Source organism: Tupaia chinensis, unplaced genomic scaffold (assembly GCF_000334495.1).
Source record: "Tupaia chinensis unplaced genomic scaffold, TupChi_1.0 Scaffold000636_1, whole genome shotgun sequence".
NCBI classification, from domain to species: Eukaryota; Metazoa; Chordata; class Mammalia; order Scandentia; family Tupaiidae; genus Tupaia; species Tupaia belangeri.
The window spans coordinates 574,326-588,130 of record NW_006160157.1 but is presented as its reverse complement, the minus strand read 5'-3'; the positions used below and the strand labels follow the sequence as shown (position 1 = coordinate 588,130).

At 39.8% G+C, this 13,805-nt stretch overlaps 1 pseudogene; it reads left to right on the top strand.

Annotated features, from left to right (window-relative positions):
• Positions 1–12,788: 12,788 nt before the first annotated feature.
• LOC102485825 (60S ribosomal protein L23a pseudogene) lies at positions 12,789–13,238 on the top strand (annotated as a pseudogene).
• The last annotated feature ends 567 nt before the right edge of the window (positions 13,239–13,805 follow it).

The window sequence follows — 13,805 nt, the reverse complement described above, 5'->3', positions numbered from 1 at the left end:
TTATCTATATATTTTAGTTTTAGTCCATTCTAAAGCCAGTGGATTTGGGTGTTGTAAGCTAGTTGTCTTTGCAATGCTCCCAGCTGTAATGTAGTTCAGTATTAACATCAGTTAATAACCAGTTTGATGGTTTTGCAGTGTCGATAGGCCTCCAAGCTCAATGACCTAATCAGTTACTTAATTCCAATGGAGGAGCATTGTTTCTGAAAGTTTATTTTCATCACAAAGTAACCAACAATGTCTCTTATTGGAGTCAAAGATAACCATGGTACAATTATAATCCTATGTATATTTTAATTTTCATACAAATCTGCTAATCTTGACAAATTGAATCTTTAAAATATTCAAGAAATGTTCACATTTTCTTCTTGCACTGCCTGAATTTCTGTGCCTGAATTTTTATAATACAAATTATGCACCCTTCCCCATGCTAGAGTGTGTAAGCAAAGATGGTTGGTTATAAGAGGTCAATCCTGACATCAGATACTTCAAATGTTAGTTAGGAAAATGGAACTACACTGAATAACAGTTATATCCTGATGAAAGGGAATAAAATAATAGTCTGTGAGACCATGCAGAAAGTAAAGGGTTCTAGTTCTGAGATTTATAATAGTCATCATGGCATAAATTGCAGACAGAGACTGCATTTATTAAGCAACTACTGTATGTCTGTCATAGAACACTCTGAATACATCAAGGTATTCTTTCTTTGCAACAATTATGTGAAATAGGAATTGTTACTCCCATTTTCTAGGCAAGAAGAAAAATTTAGGAAGAATAACAACCCATTCTAGATCACACAAAGCACAAGACAGAACTGGATTTGAATTCACATCCATAGAATTCCCAAACCTTCAAAGCCATGAAAGACAGGTCTTAAAGATGAGGCAAGGTTTCATCTGTCACAGATAACAGTGCGAGAGAAAAGACACCGACAGGTTCACATGCGTTCCTAAATTTCTGAAGCCTTTTCTCCCTCTTGACTTTCTTGGAGGCAGAATGAAGCATGAAGTTTGGAGTCATGTCATCTAAACACAAACTTTGGTTTTGCTACATATTAATATTTGAATTCTAAACAGATTACTTAAATACGCAGAGTCTCAAGTTTCATATGAATAAAATGACACTAGAGTGTTGATGGAGATTAAATGAAATATCAGTACAATGTTTCAAAAATAGTAACTGCTCAACAAGTGGTTGCTATTATTTAATGTATTATTAGTCCCTAGGCACTAGTTAGAAAAATTTCAGTATAGTGCTCATAGTTGTATGGGCATGAAAGTATTCCTGGACTTTGGTTTCCTCTGACACATTTTTCATCAATGACCTATATATTCAGAGCACATACAAGTCATTGAAACCTAGTGTCATTTATATTTCTAACTTACAAGAAATGATAGCATAAGTGTTTTTCTCTTCTGAATATACAAAAATAGAAAAATAAAATTAGAAAAGTATAGAAAATCTGTTAGTGCTATTATCATTTGAGGACTCTGGCTATATTTCAGCTGATCACAAGTTAATGCAAAACAGTGGAAAAGGCCATAGAATTTATTTATTTATTTATTTATTTTGGAGAGGTTTTTGCTATAGGGTGTGTGCGCTCGCCAGACAGAGAGAGAGAGACAGAGAGACAGAAAGTGAGAAATCACCCCCCAGAGGGGATGGTCATGCTGCAATCCCTTCTCCTCCATTCTCCTCTCAGGATCTTGGGGCACACACGCACACGTGCCTAGCGTGAGTTTAAGCCACCGGGTCCAGGACTCAAACCACCGTTGACTACGTGGGAGTCCAGTGACATAGCTATTACACTAACTGCTGGTCCCAAGGCCATAGAATGTTTTTGAAGAGCTTAATAAAGCACAAGAACTCTTAACTATAAATCAAGAAAAAAATTAAAATCTATGCTCAATAGATTGCATCATTGTTGATGTATAATCATGTATAAATACAGAGATGCATTTGACTAAGATCAACACGTGGGGCCAGTAGTGGTATAGTAGTTGTGGCACTGGACTCCCACATGGCTGACCGTAGTTTGAGTCCCAGACCCAGTGGCTAGAAACTTACACCAGGTGAGTGTGTGTGCATGTGTGTGTGTGTGCATATATGCCTAAAATCCTGAGAGGAGAATGGAGAAGGGATTATGGCATGGTCATCCCCCTTGGTGGGTGATTTCTCACATTCTCTGCCTCTCTCTGTATCTCTGGTGAGCATGTTTTTTTTTTTTTTTTTTTTTTTTGGGGGGGTTTTTCGCTTTAGGGCGCGTGCACTCGCCAGACAGACAGAGACAGAGAGACATATTTATTTATTTATTTATTTTGGAGAGGTTTTTGCTATAGGGTGTGTGCGCTCGCCAGACAGAGAGAGAGAGACAGAGAGACAGAAAGTGAGAAATCACCCCCCAGAGGGGATGGTCATGCTGCAATCCCTTCTCCTCCATTCTCCTCTCAGGATCTTGGGGCACACACGCACACGTGCCTAGCGTGAGTTTAAGCCACCGGGTCCAGGACTCAAACCACCGTTGACTACGTGGGAGTCCAGTGACATAGCTATTACACTAACTGCTGGTCCCAAGGCCATAGAATGTTTTTGAAGAGCTTAATAAAGCACAAGAACTCTTAACTATAAATCAAGAAAAAAATTAAAATCTATGCTCAATAGATTGCATCATTGTTGATGTATAATCATGTATAAATACAGAGATGCATTTGACTAAGATCAACACGTGGGGCCAGTAGTGGTATAGTAGTTGTGGCACTGGACTCCCACATGGCTGACCGTAGTTTGAGTCCCAGACCCAGTGGCTAGAAACTTACACCAGGTGAGTGTGTGTGCATGTGTGTGTGTGTGCATATATGCCTAAAATCCTGAGAGGAGAATGGAGAAGGGATTATGGCATGATCATCCCCCTTGGTGGGTGATTTCTCACATTCTCTGCCTCTCTCTGTATCTCTGGTGAGCATGTTTATTTTTTTTTTTTTTTTTTTTTGGAGAGATTTTCACTGTAGGGCGCGTGCGCTCGCCAGACAGACAGAGAGAGACATAGAGACAGAAAGCGAGAAATCCCCCCCCAGGGGGGATGGTCACGCCGCAATCCCTTCTCCTCCATTCTCCTCTCGGGATCTTGGGCACGCACGCACACGCGCCCGGCGTGAGTTTTAAGCCACCGGGTCCAGGACACGAACCGCGGTCGACTACATGGGAGTCCAGCGACATAGCCATTACGCTAGTTGAGCATGTTTTATAATAAAAAATTTCTCTCTCTAAAACAAGAAAGAAAAAACTACAAGTGAATCAGTATGTATATGTATGTATATATATTTAATTACATGTCAAAGTCAACTTAGTTTTCAAAGCAGTTAAATTGGAAAATTATTTTGTTGAATAAATGGCAACTTTTTCCTTCTTCCTTTTGCTTGTAGAAACTTCGTAAGAAGCATGTAACTCAATGTCATATTTCCTATACATATATCATGAATTAATGCCAATGATCTAAATAGAGCTATTGACTCAGTTAGTTGTATGTATGTGTATACATGTATAAATGTATTCAGCATATTCTTACATCGACTCTTTGGACTTTGGGGGCTTCTAATCAAGATTGTGAAACAACTTCAACTGAGGCTGCCCTTCCAGGCACTATGCCTTAATTACCCACTCCCTGTATAAATCACAGCTTTCTGCCTGTCATTTTTCAAGGCCCCACTGTGAATCCAAACCAGATGACTATGTGGATATGTTGGAAAGCAAAGTGACAGAACACACCTGAGCTTCCATTTTGCTCAGGGCAGTGATTATTAATGTGAGAAATCCGGAGTGATGTGAAGTGGCCAGAGTTTCAGCAGAATTTATTGCTTACAGCTTTGGGGTCCCCTGGCCTTTACCAGCTGTTCCACACCTGGACGTGGAGAACAGAAACATCCCTCTTCAATTTATCTTTCTTGGACTTGTTGCTTATGGGACTCAGATGCCAGGTGACAGGGCTGGGAAGCAGTAGTGAGAGTCTCCACCTGCATGCCCCTCAAATCCCCAAAGAACCCTTGTTCTGACTCTGCTACAGACACCAGCTTTTAACAGCATGTGAGCTTTAAGTCTGGGGAAAAGAGAACTTACACATAAGCTCATTTTTCTAGTGTCTGATATTTAGTCTAATCTGGGACTGACTGATTAAGTGAGCAGGATGCTGGAGTCTCTGGAAGGGTTCAAGGACTCTGTTTTCTATGGGATGTGAGTGCAACGAGCATTCAATTTTTGAAGGTCTTTTGTTAGATTTCTGGACTTTCTCAGTTTATGCCTTGAATTGCTGTGAACTTCATGACTGTTGTATTACCAAAATTGTTACACTAACTGATTCACATTAGACTCTGAGTAAACAAAAGGAATGAATAAATACAGTATCACCTTTCTGAGATCTAAAAGGGCTATAGTTTGGTGGTTAAGAGCGCAGACTTTGAGGGAAAGGACCCAGCCTCTAAACTCATTTCTACCGCTGACTAGTTATGTGGCCTAAGGCGAGTGAATCCTTTACACCCACTAAGTCTGTTTCTTCATCTGACATTCACCTAGGTGAAAGCAAATCCAAGCAGCAGAGACCAGTTTTTCATAACGAGGTGTAAGAGATAGATAGCTTGAGGCTAAATTTGGCAGTAGGAACAGACCGATTTTCTTTTACATAGTAAACTGATGATGAGCCTATATTGGGGAGCTCTTCCCCTCTTCCACTCTCAGAGCCTGGAGCCCCATCAAGACAAAGAGAAGGGACCAGCAGTTAGTGTAATGGCTATGTCGCTGAACTCCCATGTAGTCGATCATGGTTCGAGTCCCAGACCCAGTGGCTTAAACTCACGCTGGGCGTTTGTGCGTATGTGCCCAAGATCCCGAGAGGAGAATAGAGGAGAAGGGATTGTGGTGTGGCCATCCCCCCTAGGGGATGATTTCTCGCTTTCTGTCTCTCTGTCTCTGTCTGTCTCGCGAGCGCACACACCCAATAGCAAAAAAACCTCTCAAAAAATAAAAAAAAAAAAGACAAAGAAAAGGCCATAGGTACAAAGGATTATCCTCAAGACAATACTCTCCTCTTATATTTTTTTAAAGTGTATTTCTTTCTTTCATGAGTAAGAGTAACAGAGTGACAGAGAGAAAAACAACACTTTCAACAGAGTCCTGACACCACAATCCACTTCCAGCCTCAGCCAGCACCTGATCATATGCCTGGCAAATCTAGGGAGGTCTCCAGATGTGAACCTGGAACCATCCCATGTGGGCTGGCCTCACAAAGTCATGTTTTACCACTGTGCTGCCATCCAGTTCCTCAAGACAGTCCCTGTTAAAAGCTCTCCAACCATCATACCAGGTTGGTATGGTGGTTAAGGGTACTAAACATCCACACGGCCTATTGAAGCTTGAGTCCTCAACCTGGTAGTTTGCTTTCTCACTTGTCCTCTCTCTTTCTCTCTCTCTCACTCTGTCTCTCTATTGTCAAATTTTAAAAAATAAATAAAGTTAAATAAAACAATTCTTTAAATAAAAGAAAACTCTCAAGCAATAAATAAGTGAATAATGTTTTTCCTTCCTTTGATCATAAGACTGTGGACTAAATTAAAGTCTGTGAAAACTTAAATGTGAAGAAAATGATGCAGTGTTTTAATAATGCAAAAATAATGCAATGTCAGAATAAATATAACTTGATTTTTTTGCAACATACTTATAAAGAATTGGCTACCTTCATAGAAATATTGACTATGCTCAGGTGCTCCTACAGAGGGAAGAGCCCATGGCAACTGAGGTAATGGGACACACATTCCAGTATTTGTTCTTCCTATCACACCTGTTGGTACCTGTTGAAAGGGTTTGCTGCTCCCCTCTGTGAAGAGAACGGATGCAGCACTTCTCAGAGACACACGGGTACTAGAATAATGTCAATTTACCTTCTCCTTGTATCACAGGTCCTCCTGAATTGTGTACTGTTCCATGAGGTATGAATTCTTTCCTTTGCTTCCTGTTTAGGGCAAGTACAAGGTAGCATTTAAGCTAATATTTTATTTTGTTTTTCATATGTTGCATTCTCTGAGGAAAAATCATATGCTTAGATAAAATATAACCAGTTCTCAGCTAAGTGAAGCAAGCCAGAAAATGAAAGAGAAGCATTGTATATCCCCATTTGATATATATCTAATGTCTGCACTCTATTGCAGAAACTGAAATATTGGGCACTATAAAGGCATGGAGAGCAACTATGGATAGTGTCAAAGGAGAGTGGGAAATGGCAGAAGGTGAGAGGGGAGGAATCAAGGGGGGAAAGAAGTGAAATAGTTAAGAAACACAAAACAGAAAATTAATTGTTGAAGATGATAGGTATTCTAATATCTTTGATTGGGCCAGTAATCAGTATATTCTGGATGGGAAAATTCATTTTGTATGCTGTAATGATATACAGTGAATGAACATAAAATAAATAAATAAAAGTATAATCAGTTCTCCATCCTGTCATAGGAACTAGGAAGTTAATCTTTAACCTGAATATTACAATTACTGACAACATGTACAGTCAGCTTAGCCTAAGAGAAAATCTTCAGGGGGTTATGAAGGGAGGAAGGAAAGAGGAATATAGGAAAGCAGCCCAATAGGTAGTAAAGAATGGGAAGAAAGAAAATATTCAAGGCAGGAGTAAAGTTGAGGGTTCTGCATGGACTAAAACAAAGAGTAGAGAAACTATTGTGAAATTTTTATGACTCTGTGGACTCTATGTGGTTATAATATGCCACACAAACTCTCACAAAACTGGCATTTTCTGTAACATTTCTTCCTTGTTTCTTTCCTTTCTCTTTAACATATGCCCACACAATATACACTCAAAACACAACCATATGCAAAAGTACATGTAATCGATAGTGACTAAAAGTTCAACAGGAGACCTGGAATCCTCAGGCAGTGTGCTTTGCTAATGGCCTCAACTTGCTCCCTGGCAAAGTGAGATGTGTGACACAAGCCCAGTTCTCTACAGAACAACTTTTCTGGACATCTCAGCCAGCTGGAAAGCTTTTCGTCCTCATAATTGATTTTAAGCACCATTGCTTCTTACTGGCAACACAATTGCTCCCTGCTGCAACATGTGAAAAGAAAATCATACATCTAATCACTTGTATTCAGGGCATTGCTTCTCCTCACCTCGACTGAATATGTAGCCTGGAGAGAGAGCCTGGAAGGGTCTGAGAAAGGTGACCTGGTGCCTTCTCAAGGTACTCAGTTGTGCAGCATTTATTAATCAAACGAAATGATGACTTAGACACGGCATCAGTAATACATTTCTTAGATTTAGTTTATATGGCAGTGGATGGTGGATTTTGTGCTGCTTTATCTCAGACAGCTAGAGACTTGGCTGAAATTTAGCTCCCTTCATAGAGAAAGCATGGTGCTATCTACTTCCCTTCCACTAATAAAATCAATATTTAAGATTCAGGTTTGCTGGGTTTTGTTTGTTTGTTTGTTTGTTTTCATTTTTGGCACTACCATGCTTGCGTTTTAACAGTAACTTCCCAGGGATTTGGAGATTTTTTTTCCTGAAGTAAGATGAAAATCTGTAAAAATACAACAGAACTTTTGATATTTCAAGTCTCACAGGAAAAACTATGAGTTATCCCTCAGAGAATAGGTTTAGTTTTATCATCCTTTCTTTTTCCTCCCCTTTAGATAATGGTGAGACTAGAGACAATAATTAATTAATCAAACACATCTGAAAACATTTTCTGATTCAAATTAAAACAAGGGTAAAATTATTCCTATATTTTATGAATTCATTGAATCACTAATGAAATAGGCTTTATTTAGATTCATGCAAACTGCTTTTCCACAGAACGCCTGTTTCAGCACTCTGCAAGTTTCTTGTTACTAAAAGCAGCATTTAAGGAAAGATCTACCTTTGAGACTGTGGTCTCTGGACTGAAATGGATTTTGAGCCTGCCAATGCTCAACTTCAGTGTGCTTTAATAAGATCAATCAAGAAGAAAAAGTGAGTGATACAACCCACTCCCCAAACCAAATGCACCTTACATTAAAAGAGATTGTTTTTCCCTTGTCCTCTTTTTTTTTTTTTAGAGGTTTTTGCCTTAGGGCATGTATGCTCTACTGGAGACCAAGAGAGACAGAGACAGTGAGAGGGAAAGTGAGAAATCACCACCTGGGGGGATGGCCATGCTGCAATCCCTTCTTCTCCATTCTCCTTCCTGGGATTTTGGGCACACATGCAACATGTGCCTGGCGTGATTTTCAAGCATCTGGGTCTGAGACCTGAACCATGGTTGGCTATTTGGGAGTCCAGCGATGTAACTGCTACACCATCTGCTGGTCCTCCCTTGTTCCAATTTAAAAAATAACTTTGTGATTGGAAATTCACATCAATGCAAAGTCAAACTAAATGTGCAATGTGCTCCTTTATGAAATGAAAGGTCAAGATTGAGTCCTGGTAAGAAAGCATCTCAAATAGCTTACAGGCTGCTAAGGGACCAATAAAGTGTTAAACTAGGAGCAAGAATTTCACAGATCGCCTTCACGAGCAGACTCCTTCTGGGATTACAGTAGAAATCCTTCTTCTCCAACCAACTACTGTGGTAGGAAGGTCCGTGAGGTCTGTGTTCACTCGCCTTTATATTTGATCCCTCAACACGTAGCCTTGTGCCTATACGAAGTAATGCTCAATCAGTTTTACTGAATGAATAAATAAGTAAAAGTAGAGAACTGCATAAAGATCAAGCATCCTTTCCCCCATCTTTGGTTCTGAGATGTGAGACTGGAACACTCTCTTCCCGCCTGAAGTCACACTCAGTTCCAACTCTCTATAGCTTTTCTCTGCCTATTTTTCTAGCAAAGATAATCCTTCTCCTTTCCATTAAAAAAAAATGCTAGTTATCCTCCATGATTCAACTCAAGTTTCAATTCTTCCATAAAAGTACACCTGCCAACTCTATTAGTCAGCTATGACTCATGTTTACACAGTTTGTTGCCTCTGAGGAACATCAGATTTTTTTCTTTTCTTTTTTTCTTTTTTTCTTATAGAAGTTTTTGCTGTAGGACCTATGTGCTCACCAGAGAGAAAAAGAGAGAGAGAGACAGTGAAAGGGAAAGTGAGAAATCACTCCCCAGCAGAGATAGCCATGCTGTGATCCATTCACCACTCTCCTCCTGGGATCTTGGGCACACAAGAACAATCTCCCGGCATGATTTTCAAGCCGCCGGGTCCTGGACTCAGTCTGCAGTCTGCTATGTGAGAGTCCAACGATGTATCTACTATACCATCTGCTGGTCCTAATATTGACTTTTTTCTAAGCATAGTAGATTGCTAGCTATTTGTGACTATACACTGTTTTTTTGTTTTGTTTTGTTTTAAATATTTCTTGGGCTAGCCTGTGTCATGGTAGTTAAGGTGGCTCAATCATACATGGCCAATTGCAAGCTTTGAGTCCTGAACCTGGCAGCTTGAAAAGCATGCAGAATGCATGTGTATGTACAGCCAACATCCCAAAAAAAGGAGGAAAAATGGATTGTAGTGCAATCCCTTCTCCATGGGGTGCCTTCTCACTTTCATACTCTCTCTCTTTTTCTCTCTAATGAGTGTACATGACTTCTGGCAAAATTTTAAAAAGAAAGGGACAAACAGTTAGTGTAATGGCTATGTTGCTGAACTCCCACGTAGCCGACCACAGTTCGAGTCCCGGACCCAGCGGCTTAAACTCACGCTGGGTGTGTGCCCAAGATCCTGAGAGGAGAAAGGAGCAGAAGGGATTGTGGCGTGGCCGTCTCCCCTGGGGGGTGATTTTTTGCTTTCTGTCTCTCTGTCTTTCTGGCGAGTGCACGCACCCTGTAGCAAAAACCTCTCCAAAAAATGAAAAAGAAAAATCCTCATCACACATAACACCTTGAAGATAATAGGACACATTTCAAGTCCTTTAATATTAAGTTTTTGTTGATTAGTCTTTTATATATTCTGTACCTATAAGACATTATTCATTCATTAATAACTGCATATTTTTTACTCTTCTAGAATATGAGCATAACAGAAGTAGAGACTTTGTGCTATTGTATTGCCAGAACCTTGACAAACATTTGGCACATTAGTAGGTGATCAATAGGTATATATTGATCAGATTAATTATTGAGAACTTCAACATGGTACCAGTACCTACATTTTACTATCTAGTAGCAGATACATATAAGTAAACACACACTTATGGAATTGCTTGAGTGCTACTATGGGAGAAATGGGAGCTATGGAAAAGATTGGAGTTATACTTATGTAAGGGGAGGCAGATGTCCAGGAAACTAAAAACAGAGCCATGATCACTGTCATGAGATCTGAAAAAAAAATAATAATTTACCTCCTTCCCTCGTCCCACCCACCACACATGCACACACACACACAGTGCTATGAAAAGTATTTCATGCAGAAAAAAAAATGTGAAAAGGCAAGAGGGTATGATACATTTGAGGAATTAAAAGCAGCTCAATATGGCTGAAATAGAGACTGGGTTGAAGGCAAGTTGTAGAAGTAATAATAAATAAAGCTGGAAGGTATAAAAGAGGCCAGATGATAAAGGGGCTGTGAGACTTAAGGATTTGAAGCTTCATCTTCAGGGCAATGAAGGGGTACTGAATTAATCTGAAACAACTAAAATAGATGACTACCTTTCTCTTATCCAGAAATACAGGTGTTGCCATTCCCTGTTATTCCATGTAAATATATTATCATGGCATTTTGTGTAACTGAATTTCCACATTGAAATTTAAACTCATTCTCTCCTCTGTGCAGATTAAAAAAAAAAAATCACTTCTTTACTTCACTCTCCATGAGTCCCACCAAAGGCTGCAGCTCATTTATGGAGGCTACTTTTGTTATTGAAGATTTTTTATTGATATCTTGTCAGGTTTGCTATAGAACACCTGAGGCTCTATTTCAGTCTCGAGACAAACCAAGTATGTTGTGTGATGAGTATCTCACTTCTTTGCACCCCTCTTACTAAATTAGAAGAGGACAAGGGGCCAGCGGGGGGCATAGCAGAAATGCCATGCTCTGCGAGGCTGGCCCACATGGGTTGATCTCATGTTCATATCTCAAGGCCTCCCTGAACACACTTGATCCACACGTGCCCATGATCTTGTGTGGTTGATGCTGGAGGTGGATCCTCACATAGAAAGTTTGATGGAGAGAGCTGTCTCTTTTTCTCTCTATTGCTATCTCATGAAAGCTGTAAATAAACTATATACATATATTTAAAAAGAAGAATGGAATAAACAAACTTCTAAGTAGCTCAAGAAGTTGAAAACAGATGAAATATCTATCAAGGCTAACCTTTCCTTATTAGGTTTATTTTACTGCTCAAAACATGCCTAGCCAGGGCCAGCAGGTAGTGTAGTGGTTACTGCTCTGGACTCCCACATGACTGACCATGGTTCATGTCCAAGACACAGGGGCTTGAAATTCATGCCAGGCACATATGCATGCATACCAAGAGTCCCTGGAGGAGAATGAAGGAGAAAGGATTGTGGTGTGACCATTCTCCCTGAGGGGTAATTTCTCACTTTCCCTCTCATCTGTCTCAAGTTCCCTATGGCAAAAAAACTTAAAAAAGATTAAAAAAATGCCTAGCTCAGGCCAGCCAATGGCATCATGGGAAAGAGGCTGAATCCCACACGACTGACACGCTGTCCAAAGAGCTAACCCAGTAGAAAATCAGAATTATCTCTAGGAATTCTTGGCAGGAAGGCAGGATATTCAACTCCGACTAGTGGATGAACGCTGAAATGTCAACAATCTTTTCCTATCTAGCTTAACATTATGCCCCTCAATCCAACAATCTCCAGAACTGCGCCCCTGTGCATTCTCCAGGTTTCTGCTAACACATATTAACAAGTACTGCAAGTATTTCAGTGTGTAAGCTACTTGCTCTGAGAGTCCAAATTGATTTTTTTTTCCCTTTGTGGATTTACTAAGCTCCTGATTATTAGACTAGAGGTAATGATAGGTAATGGGAGCACATTATGGAAAGGATAAGTATCATCATGCCAGTCATCTGAATCTCAAGAGGTTCTTGCTGGTTCTCCCGCAGCAAGGGGTAAAGGACCGTCTTTTTTGTCCAAGGGTTATGAGATTTTAAGGTTCATTCACCTCATCTCAAGTTTCAACATCCCATTCTTTTCCTATCGTGACCTGTTGCGGGTGTACACTACATCTCCTTTGCAGTCATACCTGGTTCTTGGGAAATGGCTTTTCAGCAAAGTTATTTTTGCTGCAGAAGTGTTTTCTTAAATGTTGTCACAGAGTTCTTCTTGTTTCACAAGGGACATTAAATTGATCATTGATTGATCTGATCATGTTATTTTCTTTTCCTAGTTTTTAGAAGCAGTTAACAAAGTTGGCCAATCTCAACATCTTTTAAATTACCATAGCCACCATATGATCAAATGATCGCTATCGAATAACCTTCAATGACCTATAGCAACTAGTCTCAAATCATCTCTGTGAGAATCTTAGTAATGGAGACATTAAATATTGTGCCTCCACCATGCCACTTGCCTGAGAAGATGGCCTTATGTCTGCCTCATGGGGAGTGATCCAGATCTCGAATCCCAAAATTAGAGATAACTTTCTAGGACTACTCTTGGTACCAACTGTCTTAGCCTAGGTTCCCACTAAAAATAGTGAAATAGTGGGAGGTTTTTTGTTTGTTTATTTGCTTTGTTTTGTTTCTACATCATGCATTTTTAAATACCTTTATGAAGAACCTTTCGCCAAGATGGCACTGAGAGCAAAGAAGGAAGCTCCTGCCCCTCCTAAAGCTGAAGCTAAAGCAAAGGCTTTGAAGGCCCAGAAGGCAGTGCTGAAAGGCATCCACAGCCACAAAACAAAGATCAATACATCACTCACCTTCCAGAGACCCAAGATTCTATAGCTGTGGAGGCAGCCCAAGTATCCTCGGAAAAGCACCCTCTGGAAAAACAAGCTTGACCACTGTGCTATCATCAAGCTCCCCCTGACAACCAAATCTTCCATGAAGAAGACAGAAGACAACACATTTGTGTTCATTGTGGATGTCAAGGCCAACTAGCACTGGATCACACAGGCTGTGAAGAAGCTCTATGACGTTGATGAGGCCAAGGTCAACACCCTAACCAGGCCTGATGGAGAGAAGAAGGCTCCTGATTATGATGGTTTGGATGTTGCCAACAAAACTGGGATCATCTAAACCGAGTACAGCTGGCTAAGTCTAAATACACACTTTTTCACCATTAAAAAAATTATGTAATTGCTGAATTAGAGAAAGGGTGTGTCAATAACATCTACATGATTTTGCATGGAATTTTACTAGAAAGGTAGCTATCATGAATTACTTCTCACACTGTCTTAGATAAAGATTTGTCTGTTGCCCCGCCAAATGAATTTACACAGCTTTTTTTTTAATCAAACAAAAGAGTCTTCAGACAAAGTATGTTCAAGTAGCACAAATATAAAGTGAGCCAGGATATGGGGGAGTCTTCAGGAAGTTCATGCAAAATTTATATTATGAAAAAACTATAATAAATCAAAATAAACCCATATCTTAATTCAATTTTCCACAAAATATACACGTGTGTGTGTGTGTGTGTATATATACACATATACATAGATATATATGTATGACTTCCTTCAAAGTACTCAATGTATATGATGTTAGGGGGATGAATAAAAGCTCATGACTTACCTAAATTTTTTAAAAAATATCACATATCTCACAAAATACAAGATCCATCCATCTCATTCCTTGGGCATCCCA